This window comes from Cynocephalus volans, chromosome 4, assembly GCF_027409185.1.
Source record: "Cynocephalus volans isolate mCynVol1 chromosome 4, mCynVol1.pri, whole genome shotgun sequence".
Classification (NCBI taxonomy): Eukaryota; Metazoa; Chordata; class Mammalia; order Dermoptera; family Cynocephalidae; genus Cynocephalus; species Cynocephalus volans.
In genome coordinates this window covers 57,700,197-57,719,203 of record NC_084463.1, presented here as the reverse complement: position 1 = coordinate 57,719,203, position 19,007 = coordinate 57,700,197, and positions in this window count along the sequence as shown.

Genomic DNA, 19,007 nt, shown 5'->3' with positions numbered 1-19,007 from the left:
CCATGAATGTTCAAGGAAATGGGATACAACAGTTTTTCTTTCTTTCTTTTATACCCCACCACCCCTCAGCTTCCAAAACATGGTTGACAACATTAATATTCTATCTTCTGCATTCTTACTCTTTTTCTCTATGCAGATTAACAATCTTTTTATTATTTTATTGAACTTTCCATGAATGTTCAAGTAAATGGGATACAACAGTTTTTCTTTCTTTCTTTTATCCTCCAGCGGCCCCAGCTTCCAAATCATGGTTGACAACATTAATATTCTATCTTCTGCATTCTTACTCTTTTTCTGTATGCAGATTAACAATCTTTTTATTATTTTATTGAAATTTCCATGAATGTTCAAGGAAATGGGATACAACAGTTTTTCTTTCTTTCTTTTTCCAGCACCCCCGCCATCTTCCAAATCATGGTTGACAACATTAATATTCAATCTTCTACATTCTTACAGTTTTACTTTATGCAGATAAACAATCTTTTTCTTATTTTATTGAAATTTCCATGAATGTTCAAGGAAATGGGATACAACAGTTTTTCTTTCTCTCTTTTATCCCCCACAATCCCCAAGCTTCTAAAGCATGGTTGACAACATTAATATTCTATCTTCTGCATTCTTACTCTTTTTCTTTATGCAGATTAACAATCTTTTTATTATTGTATTGAAATTTCCATGAATGTTCAAGGAAATGGGATACAACAGTTTTTCTTTCTTTCTTTTATCCCCCACGCTCCAAGCTTCCAGATCATGGTTGACAACATTAATATTCTATCTTCTGCATTCTTACTGTTTTTCTTTATGCAGATTACCAATCTTTTTATTATTTTATTGAACTTTCCATGAATGTTCAAGGAAATGGTATACAACAGTTTTTCTTTCATTCTTTTATCCCCCACCCCCCCAAGCTTCCAAATCATGGTTGACAAGATTAATAGTCTATCTTCTGCATTCTTCCACTTTTACTTTATGCAGATTAACAATCTGTTTATTATTGTATTGAAATTTCCATGAATGTTCAAGGAAATGGGATACAACAGTTTTTCTTTCTTTCTTTTATCCCCCACCCCCGCCAGCTTCCAAATCATGGTTGACAACATGAACATTCTATCTCCTGCATTCTTACTCTTTTTCTTTATGCAGATTAACAATCTTTTATTATTTTTTTGAAATTTCCATGAATGTTCAAGGAAATGGGATACAACAGTTTTTCTTTCTTTCTTTCATCCCCCACCCCCCCAGCTTCCAAATCATGGTTGACAACATAATATTGTATCTTCTGCCTTCATACTCGTTTTCTTTATGCATTTAACAATCTTGTCATTATTTTATTGAAATTTCATGAATGTTCAAGGAAATGGGATACAACATTTTCACTTTCTTTCTTTTATCCCCCACTCCCCAAGCTTCCAAATCATGATTGACAACATTAATATTCTATCTTCTGCATTCTTACTCTTTTTCTTTATGCAGATTACCAATCGTTTTATTATTTTATTGAAATTTCCATGAATGTTCAAGGAAATGGTATACAACAGTTTTTCTTTCTTTCTTTTATCCCCCACCACCCCCCACCTTCCAAATCATGGTTGACAATATTAATATTCAATCTTCTGTAATCTTACACTTTTTCTTTATGTAAATAACAATCTATTTATTATTTTATTGAAATTTCCATGAATTTCCTAGGAAATGGGATACAACATTTTTTCTTGCTTTCTTTTATCCCCCACGCCCCCAGCTTCCAAATCGTGGTTGACAACATTAATATTCAATCTTCGGCATTCTAACACTTTTTCTTTATGCAGATGAACAATCTTTTTATTATTTTAATGAAATTTCCATGAATGTTCAAGGAAATGGAATACAACAGTTTTTCTTTCTTTCTTTTATCCCCCACCACCTCCCACCTTCCAAATCATGGTTGGCAACAGTAATATTCAATCTTCTGCATTCTTACACTTTTACTTTATGCAGATTAATAATCTTTTTATTATTTTATTAAAATTTCCATGAATGTTCAAGGAAATTGGATACAACAGTTTTTCTTTCTTTCTTTTATCCCCCACTTGCCCGCAGCTTCTAATTCATGGTTGACAACATTAATATTCTATCTTCTGCATTCTTACTCTCTTTCTTTATGCAGATTAACAATCTTTTTCTTATTTTATTGAAATTTCCATGAATGTTCAAGGAAATGGGATACAACAGTTTTTCTTTCTTTCTTTTATCCTCCAGCGGCCCCAGCTTCCAAATCATGGTTGACAACATTAATATTCTATCTTCTGCATTCTTACTCTTTTTCTTTATGCAGATTAACAATCTTTTTATTATTTTATTGAAATTTCCATGAATGTTCAAGGAAATGGGATACAACAGTTTTTCTTTCTTTCTTTTTCCAGCACCCCCGCCATCTTCCAAATCATGGTTGACAACATTAATATTCAATCTTCTGCATTCTTACAGTTTTACTTTATGCAGATTAACAATCTTTTTCTTATTTTATTGAAATTTCCATGAATGTTCAAGGAAATGGGATACAACAGTTTTTCTTTCTTTCTTTTATCCCCCACAACCCCCCAGCTTCTAAAACATGGTTGACAACATTAATATTCTATCTTCTGCATTCTTACTCTTTTTCTTTATGCAGATTAACAATCTTTTTATTATTGTATTGAAATTTCCATGAATGTTCAAGGAAATGGGATACAACAGTTTTTCTTTCTTTCTTTTATCCCCCACCCCCGCCAGCTTCCAAATCATGGTTGACAACATGAACATTCTATCTCCTGCATTCTTACTCTTTTTCTTTATGCAGATTAACAATCTTTTATTATTTTTTTGAAATTTCCATGAATGTTCAAGGAAAAGGGATACAACAGTTTTTCTTTCTTTCTTTCATCCCCCACCCCCCCAGCTTCCAAATCATGGTTGACAACATAATATTGTATCTTCTGCCTTCATACTCTTTTTCTTTATGCATTTAACAATCTTGTCATTATTTTATTGAAATTTCATGAATGTTCAAGGAAAGGGGATACAACATTTTCTCTTTCTTTCTTTTATCCCCCACTCCCCAAGCTTCAAATTCATGGTTGACAACATTAATATTCTATCTTCTGCATTCTTACTCTTTTTCTTTATGTAGATTACCAATCGTTTTATTTTTTTTATTGAAATTTCCATGAATGTTCAAGGAAATGGTATACAACAGTTTTTCTTTCCTTCTTTTATCCCCCACCACCCCCCACCTTCCAAATCATGGTTGACAACATTAATATTCAATCTTCTGTAATCTTACTCTTTTTCTTTATGTAAATAACAATCTATTTATTATTTTATTGAAATTTCCATGAATGTCCAAGGAAATGGGATACAACATTTTTTCTTTCTTTATTTATCCCCCACGCCCCCAGCTTCCAAATCGTGGTTTACAACATTAATATTCAATCTTCGGCATTCTTACACTTTTTCTTTATGCAGATGAACAATCCTTTTATTATTTTAATGAAATTTCCATGAATGTTCAAGGAAATGGAATACAACAGTTTTTCTTTCTTTCTTTTATCCCCCACCACCTCCCACCTTCCAAATCATGGTTGGCAACAGTAATATTCAATCTTCTGCATTCTTACACTTTTACTTTATGCAGATTAACAATCTTTTTACTATTTTATTAAAATTTCCAGGAATGTTCAAGGAAATTGGATACAACAGTTTTTCTTTCTTTCTTTTATCCCCCACTTGCCCGCAGCTTCTAATTCATGGTTGAAAACATTAATATTCTATCTTCTGCATTCTTACTCTTTTTCTTTATGCAGATTAACTATCTTTTTATTATTTTATCGAAATTTCCATGAATGTTAAAGGAAATGGGATACAACATTATTTCTTTCTTTCTTTCATCCCCCATGCCCCCAGCTTCCAAATCGTGGTTGACAATATTAATATTCAATGTTCTGCATTCTTACACTTTTTCTTTATGCAGATTAACATTTTTTTATTATTTTATTGAAATTTCCATGAATGTTCAAGGAAATGGTATACAACAGTTTTTCTTTCTTTCTTTCATCCCCCTACCCCCCCAGCTTCCAAATCATGGTTGACAACATTAATATTCCATCTTCTGCATTCTTACTATTTCTCTTTATGCAGATTAACAATCTTTTATTATTTTATTGAAATTTCCATGAAAGTTCAAGGAAATGGGATACAACAGTTTTTCTTTCTTTCCTTTATCCCCCAACACCCCCCAGCTTCCCAATCATGGTTGATAACATTAATATTCTATCTTCTGCATTCTTACTCTTTTTCTCTATGCAGATTAACAATCTTTTTATTATTTTATTGAAATTTCCATGAATGTTCAAGGAAATGGGATACAACAGTTTTTCTTTCTTTCTTTTATCCAGCACCCCCGCCATCTTCCAAATCATGCTTGACAACATTAATATACAATCTTCTGCATTCTTACAGTTTTACTTTATGCAGATTAACAATCTTTTTCTTATTTTATTGAAATTTCCATGAATGTTCAAGGAAATTGGATACAACAGTTTTTCTTTCTTTCTTTTATCCCCCACTTGCCCGCAGCTTCTAATTCATGGTTGACAACATTAATATTCTATCTTCTGCATTCTTACTCTCTTTCTTTATGCAGATTAACAATCTTTTTCTTATTTTATTGAAATTTCCATGAATGTTCAAGGAAATGGGATACAACAGTTTTTCTTTCTTTCTTTTATACCCCACCACCCCCCAGCTTCCAAAACATGGTTGACAACATTAATATTCTATCTTCTGCATTCTTACTCTTTTTCTCTATGCAGATTAACAATCTTTTTATTATTTTATTGAAATTTCCATGAATGTTCAAGTAAATGGGATACAACAGTTTTTCTTTCTTTCTTTTATCCTCCAGCGGCCCCAGCTTCCAAATCATGGTTGACAACATTAATATTCAATCTTCTGCAGTCTTACAGTTTTACTTTATGCAGATTAACAATCTTTTTCTTATTTTATTGAAATTTCCATGAATGTTCAAGGAAATGGGATACAACAGTTTTTCTTTCTTTCTTTTATCCCCCACAACCCCCCAGCTTCTAAAACATGGTTGACAACATTAATATTCTATCTTCTGCATTCTTACTCTTTTTCTTTATGCAGATTAACAATCTTTTTATTATTGTATTGAAATTTCCATGAATGTTCAAGGAAATGGGATAGAACAGTTTTTCTTTCTTTCTTTTATCCCCCACCCCCGCCAGCTTCCAAATCATGGTTGACAACATGGACATTCTATCTCCTGCATTCTTACTCTTTTTCTTTATGCAGATTAACAATCTTTTATTATTTTTTTGAAATTTCCATGAATGTTCAAGGAAAAGGGATACAACAGTTTTTCTTTCTTTCTTTCATCCCCCACCCCCCCAGCTTCCAAATCATGGTTGACAACATATTATTGTATCTTCAGCCTTCATACTCTTTTTCTTTATGCATTTAACAATCTTGTCATTATTTTATTGAAATTTCATGAATGTTCAAGGAAAGGGGATACAACATTTTCTCTTTCTTTCTTTTATCCCCCACGCCCCAAGCTTCAAATTCATGGTTGACAACATTAATATTCTATCTTCTGCATTCTTACTCTTTTTCTTTATGTAGATTACCAATCGTTTTATTTTTTTTATTGAAATTTCCATGAATGTTCAAGGAAATGGTATACAACAGTTTTTCTTTCCTTCTTTTATCCCCCACCAACCCCCACCTTCCAAATCATGGTTGACAACATTAATATTCAATCTTCTGTAATCTTACTCTTTTTCTTTATGTAAATAACAATCTATTTATTATTTTATTGAAATTTCCATGAATGTCCAAGGAAATGGGATACAACATTTTTTCTTTCTTTATTTATCCCCCACGCCCCCAGCTTCCAAATCGTGGTTTACAACATTAATATTCAATCTTCGGCATTCTTACACTTTTTCTTTATGCAGATGAACAATCTTTTTATTATTTTAATGAAATTTCCATGAATGTTCAAGGAAATGGAATACAACAGTTTTTCTTTCTTTCTTTTATCCCCCACCACCTCCCACCTTCCAAATCATGGTTGGCAACAGTAATATTCAATCTTCTGCATTCTTACACTTTTACTTTATGCAGATTAACAATCTTTTTACTATTTTATTAAAATTTCCAGGAAAGTTCAAGGAAATTGGATACAACAGTTTTTCTTTCTTTCTTTTATCCCCCACTTGCCCGCAGCTTCTAATTCATGGTTGACAACATTAATATTCTATCTTCTGCATTCTTACTCTTTTTCTTTATGCAGATTAACTATCTTTTTATTATTTTATCGAAATTTCCATGAATGTTAAAGGAAATGGGATACAACATTATTTCTTTCTTTCTTTCATCCCCCATGCCCCCAGCTTCCAAATCGTGGTTGACAATATTAATATTCAATGTTCTGCATTCTTACACTTTTTCTTTATGCAGATTAACATTTTTTTATTATTTTATTGAAATTTCCATGAATGTTCAAGGAAATGGTATACAACAGTTTTTCTTTCTTTCTTTCATCCCCCTACCCCCCCAGCTTCCAAATCATGTTTGACAACATTAATATTCCATCTTCTGCATTCTTACTATTTTTCTTTATGCAGATTAACAATCTTTTATTATTTTATTGAAATTTCCATGAAAGTTCAAGGAAATGGGATACAACACTTTTTCTTTCTTTCTTTTATCCCCCAACACCCGCCAGCTTCCCAATCATGGTTGATAACATTAATATTCTATCTTCTGCATTCTTACTCTTTTTCTCTATGCAGATTAACAATCTTTTTATTATTTTATTGAAATTTCCATGAATGTTCAAGGAAATGGGATACAACAGTTTTTCTTTCTTTCTTTTATCCAGCACCCCCGCCATCTTCCAAATCATGTTTGACAACATTAATATACAATCTTCTGCATTCTTACAGTTTTACTTTATGCAGATTAACAATCTTTTTCTTATTTTATTGAAATTTCCATGAATGTTCAAGGAAATGGGATACAACAGTTTTTCTTTCTTTCTTTTATCCCCCACAACGCCCCAACTTCTAAAACATGGTTGACAACATTAATATTCTATCTTCTCCATTCTTACACTTTTTCTTTATGCAGATTAAAAATCTTTTTTTATTGTATTGAAATTTCCATGAATGTTCAAGGAAATGGGATACAACAGTTTTTCTTTCTTTCTTTTATCCCCCACCCCCGCCAGCTTCCAAATCATGGTTGACAACATGAACATTCTATCTCCTGCATTCTTACTCTTTTTCTTTACGCAGATTAACAATCTTTTATTATTTTTTTGAAATTTCCATGAATGTTCAAGGAAATGGGATACAACAGTTTTTCTTTCTTTCTTTCATCCCCCACCCCCCCAGCTTCCAAATCATAGTTGACAACATAATATTGTAACTTGTGCCTTCATACTCTTTTTCTTTATGCATTTAACAATCTTTTTATTATTTTATTGAAATTTCCATGAATGTTCAAGGAAATGTGATACAACATTATTTCTTTCTTTCTTTCATCCCGCACGCCCCCAGCTTCCAAATCGTGGTTGACAATATTAATATTCAATGTTCTGCATTCTTACACTTTTTCTTTATGCAGATTAACAATTTTTTATTATTTTATTGAAATTTCCATGAATGTTCAAGGAAATGGGTTACAACAGTTTTTCTTTCTTTCTTTCATCCCCCTACCCTCCCAGCTTCCAAATCATGGTTGACAACATTAATATTCCATCTTCTGCTTTCTTACTCTTTTTCTTTATGCAGATTAACAATCTTTTATTATTTTATTGAAATTTCCATTAAAGTTCAAGGAAATGGGATACAACAGTTTTTCTTTCTTTCTTTTATCCCCCAACACGACCCAGCTTCCCAATCATGGTTGACAACATTAATATGCTATCTTCTGCATTCTTACTCTTTTTCTCTGTGCAGATTAACAATCTTTTTATTATTTTATTGAAATTTCCATGAACGTTCAAGGAAATGGGATACAACAGTTTTTCTTTCTTTCTTTTATCCCGCACAACCCCCCAGATTCCAAATCATTGTTGACAACATTAACATTCAATCTTCTGCATTCTTAATCTTTTTCTTTATGCAGAATAACAATCTTTTTATTATTTAATTGAAATTGCCATGAATGTTCAAGGAAATGGGATACAACATTTTTTCTTTCTTTCTTTTATCCTCCAGCGCCCCCAGCTTCCAAATCATGGTTGACAACATTAATATTCTATCTTCTGCATTCTTACTCTTTTTCTCTATGCAGATTAACAATCTTTTTATTATTGTATTGAAATTTCCCTGAATGTTCAAGGAAATGGGATACAACAGTTTTTCTTTCTTTCTTTCATCCCCCACCCCCCCAGCTTCCAAATCATGGTTGACAACATAATATTCTATCTTCTGCCTTCATACTCGTTTTCTTTATGCATTTAACAATCTTGTCATTATTTTATTGAAATTTCATGAATGTTCAAGGAAATGGGATACAACATTTTCACTTTCTTTCTTTTATCCCCCACTCCCCAAGCTTCCAAATCATGGTTGACAACATTAATATTCTATCTTCTGCATTCTTACTCTTTTTCTTTATGCAGATTACCAATCATTTTATTATTTTATTTAAATTTCCATGAATGTTCAAGGAAATGGGATACAACAGTTTTTCTTTCTTTCTTTTTCCAGCACCCCCGCCATCTTCCAAATCATGGTTGACAACATTAATATTCAATCTTCTGCATTCTTACAGTTTTACTTTATGCAGATTAACAATCTTTTTCTTTTTTTATTGAAATTTCCATGAATGTTCAAGGAAATGGGATACAACAGTATTTCTTTCTTTCTTTTTCCAGCACCCCCGCCATCTTCCAAATCATGGTTGACAACATTAATATTCAATCTTCTGCATTCTTACAGTTTTACTTTATGCAGATTAACAATCTTTTTCTTATTTTATTGAAATTTCCATGAATGTTCAAGGAAATGGGATACAACAGTTTTTCTTTCTTTCTTTTATCCCCCACAACCCCCCAGCTTCTATAACATGGTTGACAACATTAATATTCTATCTTCTGCATTCTTACTCTTTTTCTTTATGCAGATTAACAATCTTTTTATTATTGTATTGAAATTTCCATGAATGTTCAAGGAAATGGGATAGAACAGTTTTTCTTTCTTTCTTTTATCCCCCACCCCCGCCAGCTTCCAAATCATGGTTGACAACATTAATATTCTATCTTCTGCATTCTTACTCTTTTTCTTTATGCAGATTACCAATCGTTTTATTATTTTATTGAAATTTCCATGAATGTTCAAGGAAATGGTATACAACAGTTTTTCTTTCTTTCTTTTATCCCCCACCACCCCCCACCTTCCAAATCATGGTTGACAATATTAATATTCAATCTTCTGTAATCTTACACTTTTTCTTTATGTAAATAACAATCTATTTATTATTTTATTGAAATTTCCATGAATGTCCTAGGAGATGGGATACAACATTTTTTCTTTCTTTCTTTTTTCCCCCACGCCCCCAGCTTCCAAATCGTGGTTGACAACATTAATATTCCATCTTCGGCATTCTAACACTTTTTCTTTATGCAGATGAACAATCTTTTTATTATTTTAATGAAATTTCCATGAATGTTCAAGGAAATGGAATACAACAGTTTTTCTTTCTTTCTTTTATCCCCCACCACCTCCCACCTTCCAAATCATGGTTGGCAACAGTAATATTCAATCTTCTGCATTCTTACACTTTTACTATATGCAGATTAATAATCTTTTTATTATTTTATTAAAATTTCCATGGATGTTCAAGGAAATTGGATACAACAGTTTTTCTTTCTTTCTTTTATCCCCCACTTGCCCGCAGCTTCTAATTCATGGTTGACAACATTAGTATTCTATCTTCTGCATTCTTACTCTCTTTCTTTATGCAGATTAACAATCTTTTTATTATTTTATTGAAATTTCCATGAATGTTCAAGGAAATGGCGTACAACAGTTTTTCTTTCTTTCTTTTATCCAGCACCCCCGCCATCTTCCAAATCATGGTTGACAACATTAATATTCAATCTTCTGCATTCTCACACTTTTACTTTACGCAGATTAACAATCTTTTTCTTATTTTATTGAAATTTCCATGAATGTTCAAGGAAATGGGATACAACAGTTTTTCTTTCTTTCTTTTATACCCCACCACCCCCCAGCTTCCAAAATATGGTTGACAACATTAATATTCTATCTTCTGCATTCTTACTCTTTTTCTCTATGCAGATTAACAATCTTTTTATTATTTTATTGAAATTTCCATGAATGTTCAAGTAAATGGGATACAACAGTTTTTCTTTCTTTCTTTTATCCTCCAGCGGCCCCAGCTTCCAAATCATGGTTGACAACATTAATATTCTATCTTCTGCATTCTTACTCTTTTTCTGTATGCAGATTAACAATCTTTTTATTATTTTATTGAAATTTCCATGAATGTTCAAGGAAATGGGATACAACAGTTTTTCTTTCTTTCTTTTTCCAGCACCCCCGCCATCTTCCAAATCATGCTTGACAACATTAATATTCAATCTTCTGCATTCTTACAGTTTTACTTTATGCAGATTAACAATCTTTTTCTTATTTTATTGAAATTTCCATGAATGTTCAAGGAAATGGGATACAACAGTTTTTCTTTCTTTCTTTTATCCCCCACAACCCCCCAGCTTCTAAAACATGGTTGACAACATTAATATTCTATCTTCTGCATTCTTACTCTTTTTCTTTATGCAGAATAACAATCTTTTTATTATTGTATTGAAATTTCCATGAATGTTCAAGGAAATGGGATACAACAGTTTTTCTTTCTTTCTTTTATCCCCCACGCTCCAAGCTTCCAAATCATGGTTGACAACATTAATATTCTATCTTCTGCATTCTTACTCTTTTTCTTTATGCAGATTACCAATCTTTTTATTATTTTATTGAACTTTCCATGAATGTTCAAGGAAATGGGATACAACAGTTTTTCTTTCTTTCTTTTATCCCCCACCCCCCCAGCTTCCAAATCATGGTTGACAACATAATATTGTAACTTGTGCCTTCATACTCTTTTTCTTTATGCATTTAACAATCTTTTTATTATTTTATTGAAATTTCCATGAATGTTCAAGGAAATGTGATACAACATTATTTCTTTCTTTCTTTCATCCCGCACGCCCCCAGCTTTCAAATCGTGGTTGACAATATTAATATTCAATGTTCTGCATTCTTACACTTTTTCTTTATGCAGATTAACAATTTTTTATTATTTTATTGAAATTTCCATGAATGTTCAAGGAAATGGGATACAACAGTTTTTCTTTCTTTCTTTCATCCCCCTACCCTCCCTGCTTCCAAATCATGGTTGACAACATTAATATTCCATCTTCTGCTTTCTTACTCTTTTTCTTTATGCAGATTAACAATCTTTTATTATTTTATTGAAATTTCCATTAAAGTTCAAGGAAATGGGATACAACAGTTTTTCTTTCTTTCTTTTATCCCCCAACACGACCCAGCTTCCCAATCATGGTTGACAACATTAATATGCTATCTTCTGCATTCTTACTCTTTTTCTCTGTGCAGATTAACAATCTTTTTATTATTTTATTGAAATTTCCATGAACGTTCAAGGAAATGGGATACAACAGTTTTTCTTTCTTTCTTTTATCCCGCACAAACCCCCAGATTCCAAATCATTGTTGACAACATTAACATTCAATCTTCTGCATTCTTAATCTTTTTCTTTATGCAGATTAACAATCTTTTTATTATTTAATTGAAATTGCCATGAATGTTCAAGGAAATGGGATACAATATTTTTTCTTTCTTTCTTTTATCCTCCAGCGCCCCCAGCTTCCAAATCATGGTTGACAACATTAATATTTTATATTCTGCATTCTTACTCTATTTCTCTATGCAGATTAAGAATCTTTTTATTATTTTATTGAAATTTCCATGAATGTTAAAGGAAATGGGATACAACACTTTTTCTTTCTTTCTATCATCCCCCAACCCCACCAGCTTCCAAATCATTGTTGACAACATTAATATTCTATCTTCTGCATTCTTACTATTTTTCTTTATGCAGATTACCAATCTTTTTATTATTTTATTGAAATTTCCATGAATGTTCAAGGAAATGGGATACAACAGTTTTTCTTTCATTCTTGTATCCCCCAGCCCCCCAGCTTCCAAATCATGATTGAAAACATTAATATTCTACCTTCGGCATTCTTACTGTTTTTCTTTATGCAGATTAACAATCTTTTCTTATTTTATTGAAATTTCCATGAATGTTCAAGGAAATTGGATACAACAGTTTTTCTTTATTTCTTTTATCCCCCTCTTGCCCGCAGCTTCTAATTCATGGTTGACAACATTAATATTCTATCTTCTGCATCCTTACTATTTTTCTTTATGCAGATTACCAATCTTTTTATTATTTTATTGAAATTTCCATGAATGTTCAAGGAAATGGAATACAACAGTTTTTCTTTCTTTCTTTTATCCCCCACCACCTCCCACCTTCCAAATCATGGTTGGCAACAGTAATATTCAATCTTCTGCATTCTTACACTTTTACTTTATGCAGATTAATAATCTTTTTATTATTTTATTAAAATTTCCATGAATGTTCAAGGAAATTGGATACAACAGTTTTTCTTTCTTTCTTTTATCCCCCACTTGCCCGCAGCTTCTAATTCATGGTTGACAACATTAATATTCTATCTTCTGCATTCTTACTCTCTTTCTTTATGCAGATTAACAATCTTTTTATTATTTTATTGAAATTTCCATGAATGTTCAAGGAAATGGCATACAACAGTTTTTCTTTCTTTCTTTTATCCAGCACCACCGCCATCTTCCAAATCATGGTTGACAACATTAATATTCAATCTTCTGCATTCTTACACTTTTACTTTATGCAGATTACCAATCGTTTTATTATTTTATTGAAATTTCCATGAATGTTCAAGGAAATGGTATACAACAGTTTTTCTTTCTTCCTTTTATCCCCCACCACCCCCCACCTTCCAAATCATGGTTGACAATATTAATATTCAATCTTCTGTAATCTTACACTTTTTCTTTATGTAAATAACAATCTATTTATTATTTTATTGAAATTTCCATGAATTTCCTAGGAAATGGGATACAACATTTTTTCTTGCTTTCTTTTATCCCCCACAACCTCCCACCTTCCAAATCATGGTTGGCAACAGTAATATTCAATCTTCGGCATTCTAACACTTTTTCTTTATGCAGATGAACAATCTTTTTATTATTTTAATGAAATTTCCATGAATGTTCAAGGAAATGGAATACAACAGTTTTTCTTTCTTTCTTTTATCCCCCACAACCTCCCACCTTCCAAATCATGGTTGGCAACAGTAATATTCAATCTTCTGCATTCTTACACTTTTACTTTATGCAGATTAATAATCTTTTTATTATTTTATTAAAATTTCCATGAATGTTCAAGGAAATTGGATACAACAGTTTTTCTTTCTTTCTTTTATCCCCCACTTGCCCGCAGCTTCTAATTCATGGTTGACAACATTAATATTCTATCTTCTGCATTCTTACTCTCTTTCTTTATGCAGATTAACAATCTTTTTCTTATTTTATTGAAATTTCCATGAATGTTCAAGGAAATGGGATACAACAGTTTTTCTTTCTTTCTTTTATACCCCACCACCCCCCAGCTTCCAAAACATGGTTGACAACATTAATATTCTATCTTCTGCATTCTTACTCTTTTTCTCTATGCAGATTAACAATCTTTTTATTATTTTATTGAAATTTCCATGAATGTTCAAGTAAATGGGATACAACAGTTTTTCTTTCTTTCTTTTATCCTCCAGCGGCCCCAGCTTCCAAATCATGGTTGACAACATTAATATTCTATCTTCTGCATTCTTACTCTTTTTCTTTATGCAGATTAACAATCTTTTTATTATTTTATTGAAATTTCCATGAATGTTCAAGGAAATGGGATACAACAGTTTTTCTTTATTTCTTTTTCCAGCACCCCCGCCATCTTCCAAATCATGGTTGACAACATTAATATTCAATCTTCTGCATTCTTACAGTTTTACTTTATGCAGATTAACAATCTTTTTCTTATTTTATTGAAATTTCCATGAATGTTCAAGGAAATGGGATACAACAGTTTTTCTTTCATTCTTTTATCGCCCACAACCCCCCAGCTTCTAAAACATGGTTGACAACATTAATATTCTATCTTCTGCATTCTTACTCTTTTTCTTTATGCAGATTAACAATCTTTTTATTATTGTATTGAAATTTCCATGAATGTTCAAGGAAATGGGATAGAACAGTTTTTCTTTCTTTCTTTTATCCCCCACCCCCGCCAGCTTCCAAATCATGGTTGACAACATGAACATTCTATCTCCTGCATTCTTACTCTTTTTCTTTATGCAGATTAACAATCTTTTATTATTTTTTTGAAATTTCCATGAATGTTCAAGGAAAAGGGATACAACAGTTTTTCTTTCTTTCTTTCATCCCCCACCCCCCCAGCTTCCAAATCATGGTTGACAACATAATATTGTATCTTCTGCCTTCATACTCTTTTTCTTTATGCATTTAACAATCTTGTCATTATTTTATTGAAATTTCATGAATGTTCAATGAAAGGGGATACAACATTTTCTCTTTCTTTCTTTTATCCCCCACTCCCCAAGCTTCAAATTCATGGTTGACAACATTAATATTCTATCTTCTGCATTCTTCCTCTTTTTCTTTATGTAAATAACAATCTATTTATTATTTTATTGAAATTTCCATGAATGTCCAAGGAAATGGGATACAACATTTTTTCTTTCTTTATTTATCCCCCACGCCCCCAGCTTCCAAATCGTGGTTTACAACATTAATATTCAATCTTCGGCATTCTTACACTTTTTCTTTATGCAGATGAACAATCTTTTTATTATTTTAATGAAATTTCCATGAATGTTCAAGGAAATGGAATACAACAGTTTTTCTTTCTTTCTTTTATCCCCCACCACCTCCCACCTTCCAAATCATGGTTGGCAACAGTAATATTCAATCTTCTGCATTCTTACACTTTTTCTTTATGTAGATTACCAATCTTTTTATTATTTTATTGAACTTTCCATGAATCTTCAAGGAAATGGTATACAACAGTTTTTCTTTCATTCTTTTATCCCCCAACCCCCCAAGCTTCCAAATCATGGTTGACAAGATTAATAGTCTATCTTCTGCATTCTTACTATTTTTCTTTATGCAGAATAACAATCTTTTTATTATTTTACTGAAATTTCCATGAATGTTCAAGGAAATGGGATACAACAGTTTTTCTTTCTTTCTTTTATCCCCCACAACCCCCCAGCTTCCAAAACATGGTTGACAACATTAATTATCTATCTTCTGCATTCTTACTCTTTTTCTTTAAGCAGATTAACAATCTTTTTATTATTGTATTGAAATTTCCATGAATGTTCAAGGAAATGGGATACAACAGTTTTTCTTTCTTTCTTTTATCCCCCACCACCCACCAACTTCCAAATCATGGTTGACAACATTCATATTCAATCTTCTGTATTCTTACACTTTTTCTTTATGTAAATAACAATCTATTTCTTATTTTATTGAAATTTCCATGAATGTCCAAGGAAATGGGATACAACATTTTTTCTTTCTCTCTTTTATCCCCCACGCCCCCAGCTTCCAAATCGTGGTTGACAACATTAATATTCAATCTTCTGCATTCTTACACTTTTTCTTTATGCAGATTAACAATCTTTTTATTATTTTAATGAAATTTCCATGAATGTTCAAGGAAATGGAATACAACAGTTTTTCTTTCTTTCTTTTATCCCCCACCACCTCCCACCTTCCAAATCATGGTTGGCAACAGTAATATTCAATCTTCTGCATTCTTACACTTTTACTTTATGCAGATTAACAATCTTTTTATTATTTTATTAAAATTTCCATGAATGTTCAAGGAAATTGGATACAACAGTTTTCCTTTCTTTCTTTTATCCCCCACTTGCCCGCAGCTTCTAATTCATGGTTGACAACATTAATATTCTATCTTCTGCATTCTTACTCTTTTTCTTTATGCAGATTAACTATCTTTTTATCATTTTATTGAAATTTCTATGAATGTTCAAGGAAATGGGATACAACAGTTTTTCTTACTTTCTTTTATCCCCCACGCCCCCCCAGCTTCCAAATCATGTTTGACAACATTAATATTCTATCTTCTGCATTCTTTCACTTTTTCTTTATGCAGACTAACAATCTTTTTATTATTTTATTGAATTTTCCATGAATGTTCAAGGAAATGTGATACAACATTATTTCTTTCTTTCTTTTATCCCGCACGCCCCCAGCTTCCAAATCGTGGTTGACAATATTAATATTCAATGTTCTGCATTCTTACACTTTTTCTTTATGCAGATTAACAATTTTTTATTATTTTATTGAAATTTCCATGAATGTTCAAGGAAATGGGATGCAACAGTTTTTCTTTCTTTCTTTCATCCCCCTACCCCCCCAGCTTCCAAATCATGGTTGACAACATTAATATTCCATCTTCTGCATTCTTACTCTTTTTCTTTATGCAGATTAACAATCTTTTCTTATTTTATTGAAATTTCCATGAAAGTTCAAGGAAATGGGATACAACAGTTTTTCTTTCTTTCTTTTATCCCCCAACACGCCCCAGCTTCCCAATCATGGTTGACAACATTAATATTCTATCTTCTGCATTCTTACTCTTTTTCTCTGTGCAGATTAACAATCTTTTTACTATTTTATTGAAATTTCCATGAATGTTCAAGGAAATGGGATACAACAGTTTTTCTTTCTTTCTTTTATCCAGCACCCCCACCATCTTCCAAATCATGGTTGACAACATTAATATTCAATCTTCTGCATTCTTACACTTTTTCTTTATGCATATTAACAATCTTTTTCTTATTTTATTTAAATGTCCATGAATGTTCAAGGAAATGGGATACAACAGTTTTTCTTTCTTTCTTTTATCCCCCACCCCCGCCAGATTCCAAATCATGGTTGACAACATGAACATTCTATCTCCTGCATTCTTACTCTTTTTCTTTATGCAGATTAACAATCTTTTAATATTTTATTGAAATTTCCATGAATGTTCAAGGAAATGGTATACAACAGTTTTTCTTTCTTTCTTTTATCCCCCACCACCCCCACCTTCCAAATCATGGTTGACAACATTAATATTCAATCTTCTGTATTCTTACACTTTTACTTTATGCAGATTAAGAATCTTTTTATTATTTTATTAAAATTTCCATGAATGTTCAAGGAAATTGGATACAACGGTTTTTCTTTCTTTCTTTTATCCCCCACTGGCCCGCAGCTTCTAAATCATGGTTGACAACATTAATATTCTATCTTCTGCATTCTTACTCTTTTTCTTTATGCAGATTAACTATCTTTTTATTATTTTATTGAAATTTCCATGAATGGTCAAGGAAATGGGATACAACAGTTTTTCTTACTTTCTTTTATCCCCCACCCCCCCCAGCTTCCAAATCATGGTTGACAACATTAATATTCTATCTTCTGCATTCTTACACTTTTTCTTTATGCAGACTAACAATCTTTTTATTATTTTATTGAAATTTCCATGAATGTTCAAGGAAATGTGATAGAACATTATTTCTTTCTTTCTTTCATCCCCCACGCACCCAGCTTCCAAATCGTGGTTGACAATATTAATATTCAATGTTCTGCATTCTTACACTTTTTCTTTATGCAGATTAACAATCTTTTTATTATTTTATTGAAATTTCCATCAATGTTCAAGGAAATGATACAACAGTTTTTCTTTCTTTCTTTCATCCCCCTACCCCCACAGCTTCCAAATCATGGTTGACAACATTAATATTCCATCTTCTGCATTCTTACACTTTTTCTCTATGCAGATTAACAATCTTTTTATTATTTTATTGAAATTTCCATGAGTGTTCAAGGAAATGGGATACAACAGTTTTTCTTTCTTTCTTTTATCCCCCACCCCCCCGGCTTCCAAATCATGGTTGACAACTTTAATATTCCATCTTCTGCATTCTTACTCTTTTTCTTTATGCAGATTAGCAATCTTTTTATTACTTTATTGAAATTTCCATGAATGTTCAAGGAAATGGGAGGCAACAGTTTTTCTTTCTTTCTTTTATCCCCCAACCCCCCAGCGTCAAAATCATGGTTGACAACACTAATATTCTATCTTCTGCATTCTTACTCTTTTTCTTTATGCAGATTACCAATCTTTTTATTATTTTATTGAACTTTCCATGAATGTTCAAGGAAATGGTATACAACTGTTTTTCTTTCTTTCTTTTATCCCCCACTCCCCCCCAGTTTACAAATCATGGTTGACAACATTAATATTCTATCTTCTGCATTCTTACTCTTTTTCTTTATGCAGATTAACAATCTTTTTATTATTTTATTGAAATTTCCATGAATGTTCCAGTAAATGGGATACACCCGTTTTTCGTTCTTTCTTTTATCCTCCAGCGACCCCAGCTTCCAAATCATGGTTGACAACATTAATATTCTATCTTCTGCATTCTTACTCTTTTTCTTTATGCAGATTAACAATCTTTTTATTATTTTATTGAAATTTCCATGAATGTACCAGGAAATGGGATACAACAGTTTTTCTTTCTTTCTTTTATCCAGCACCCCTGCCATCTTCCAAATCATGGTTGACAACATTAATATTCAATCTTCTGCATTCTTACACTTTTACTTTATGCAGATTAACAATCTTTTTCTTATTTTATTGAAAATTCCATGAATGTTCCAGTAAATGGGATACAACAGTTTTTCTTTCTTTCTTTTATCCTCCAG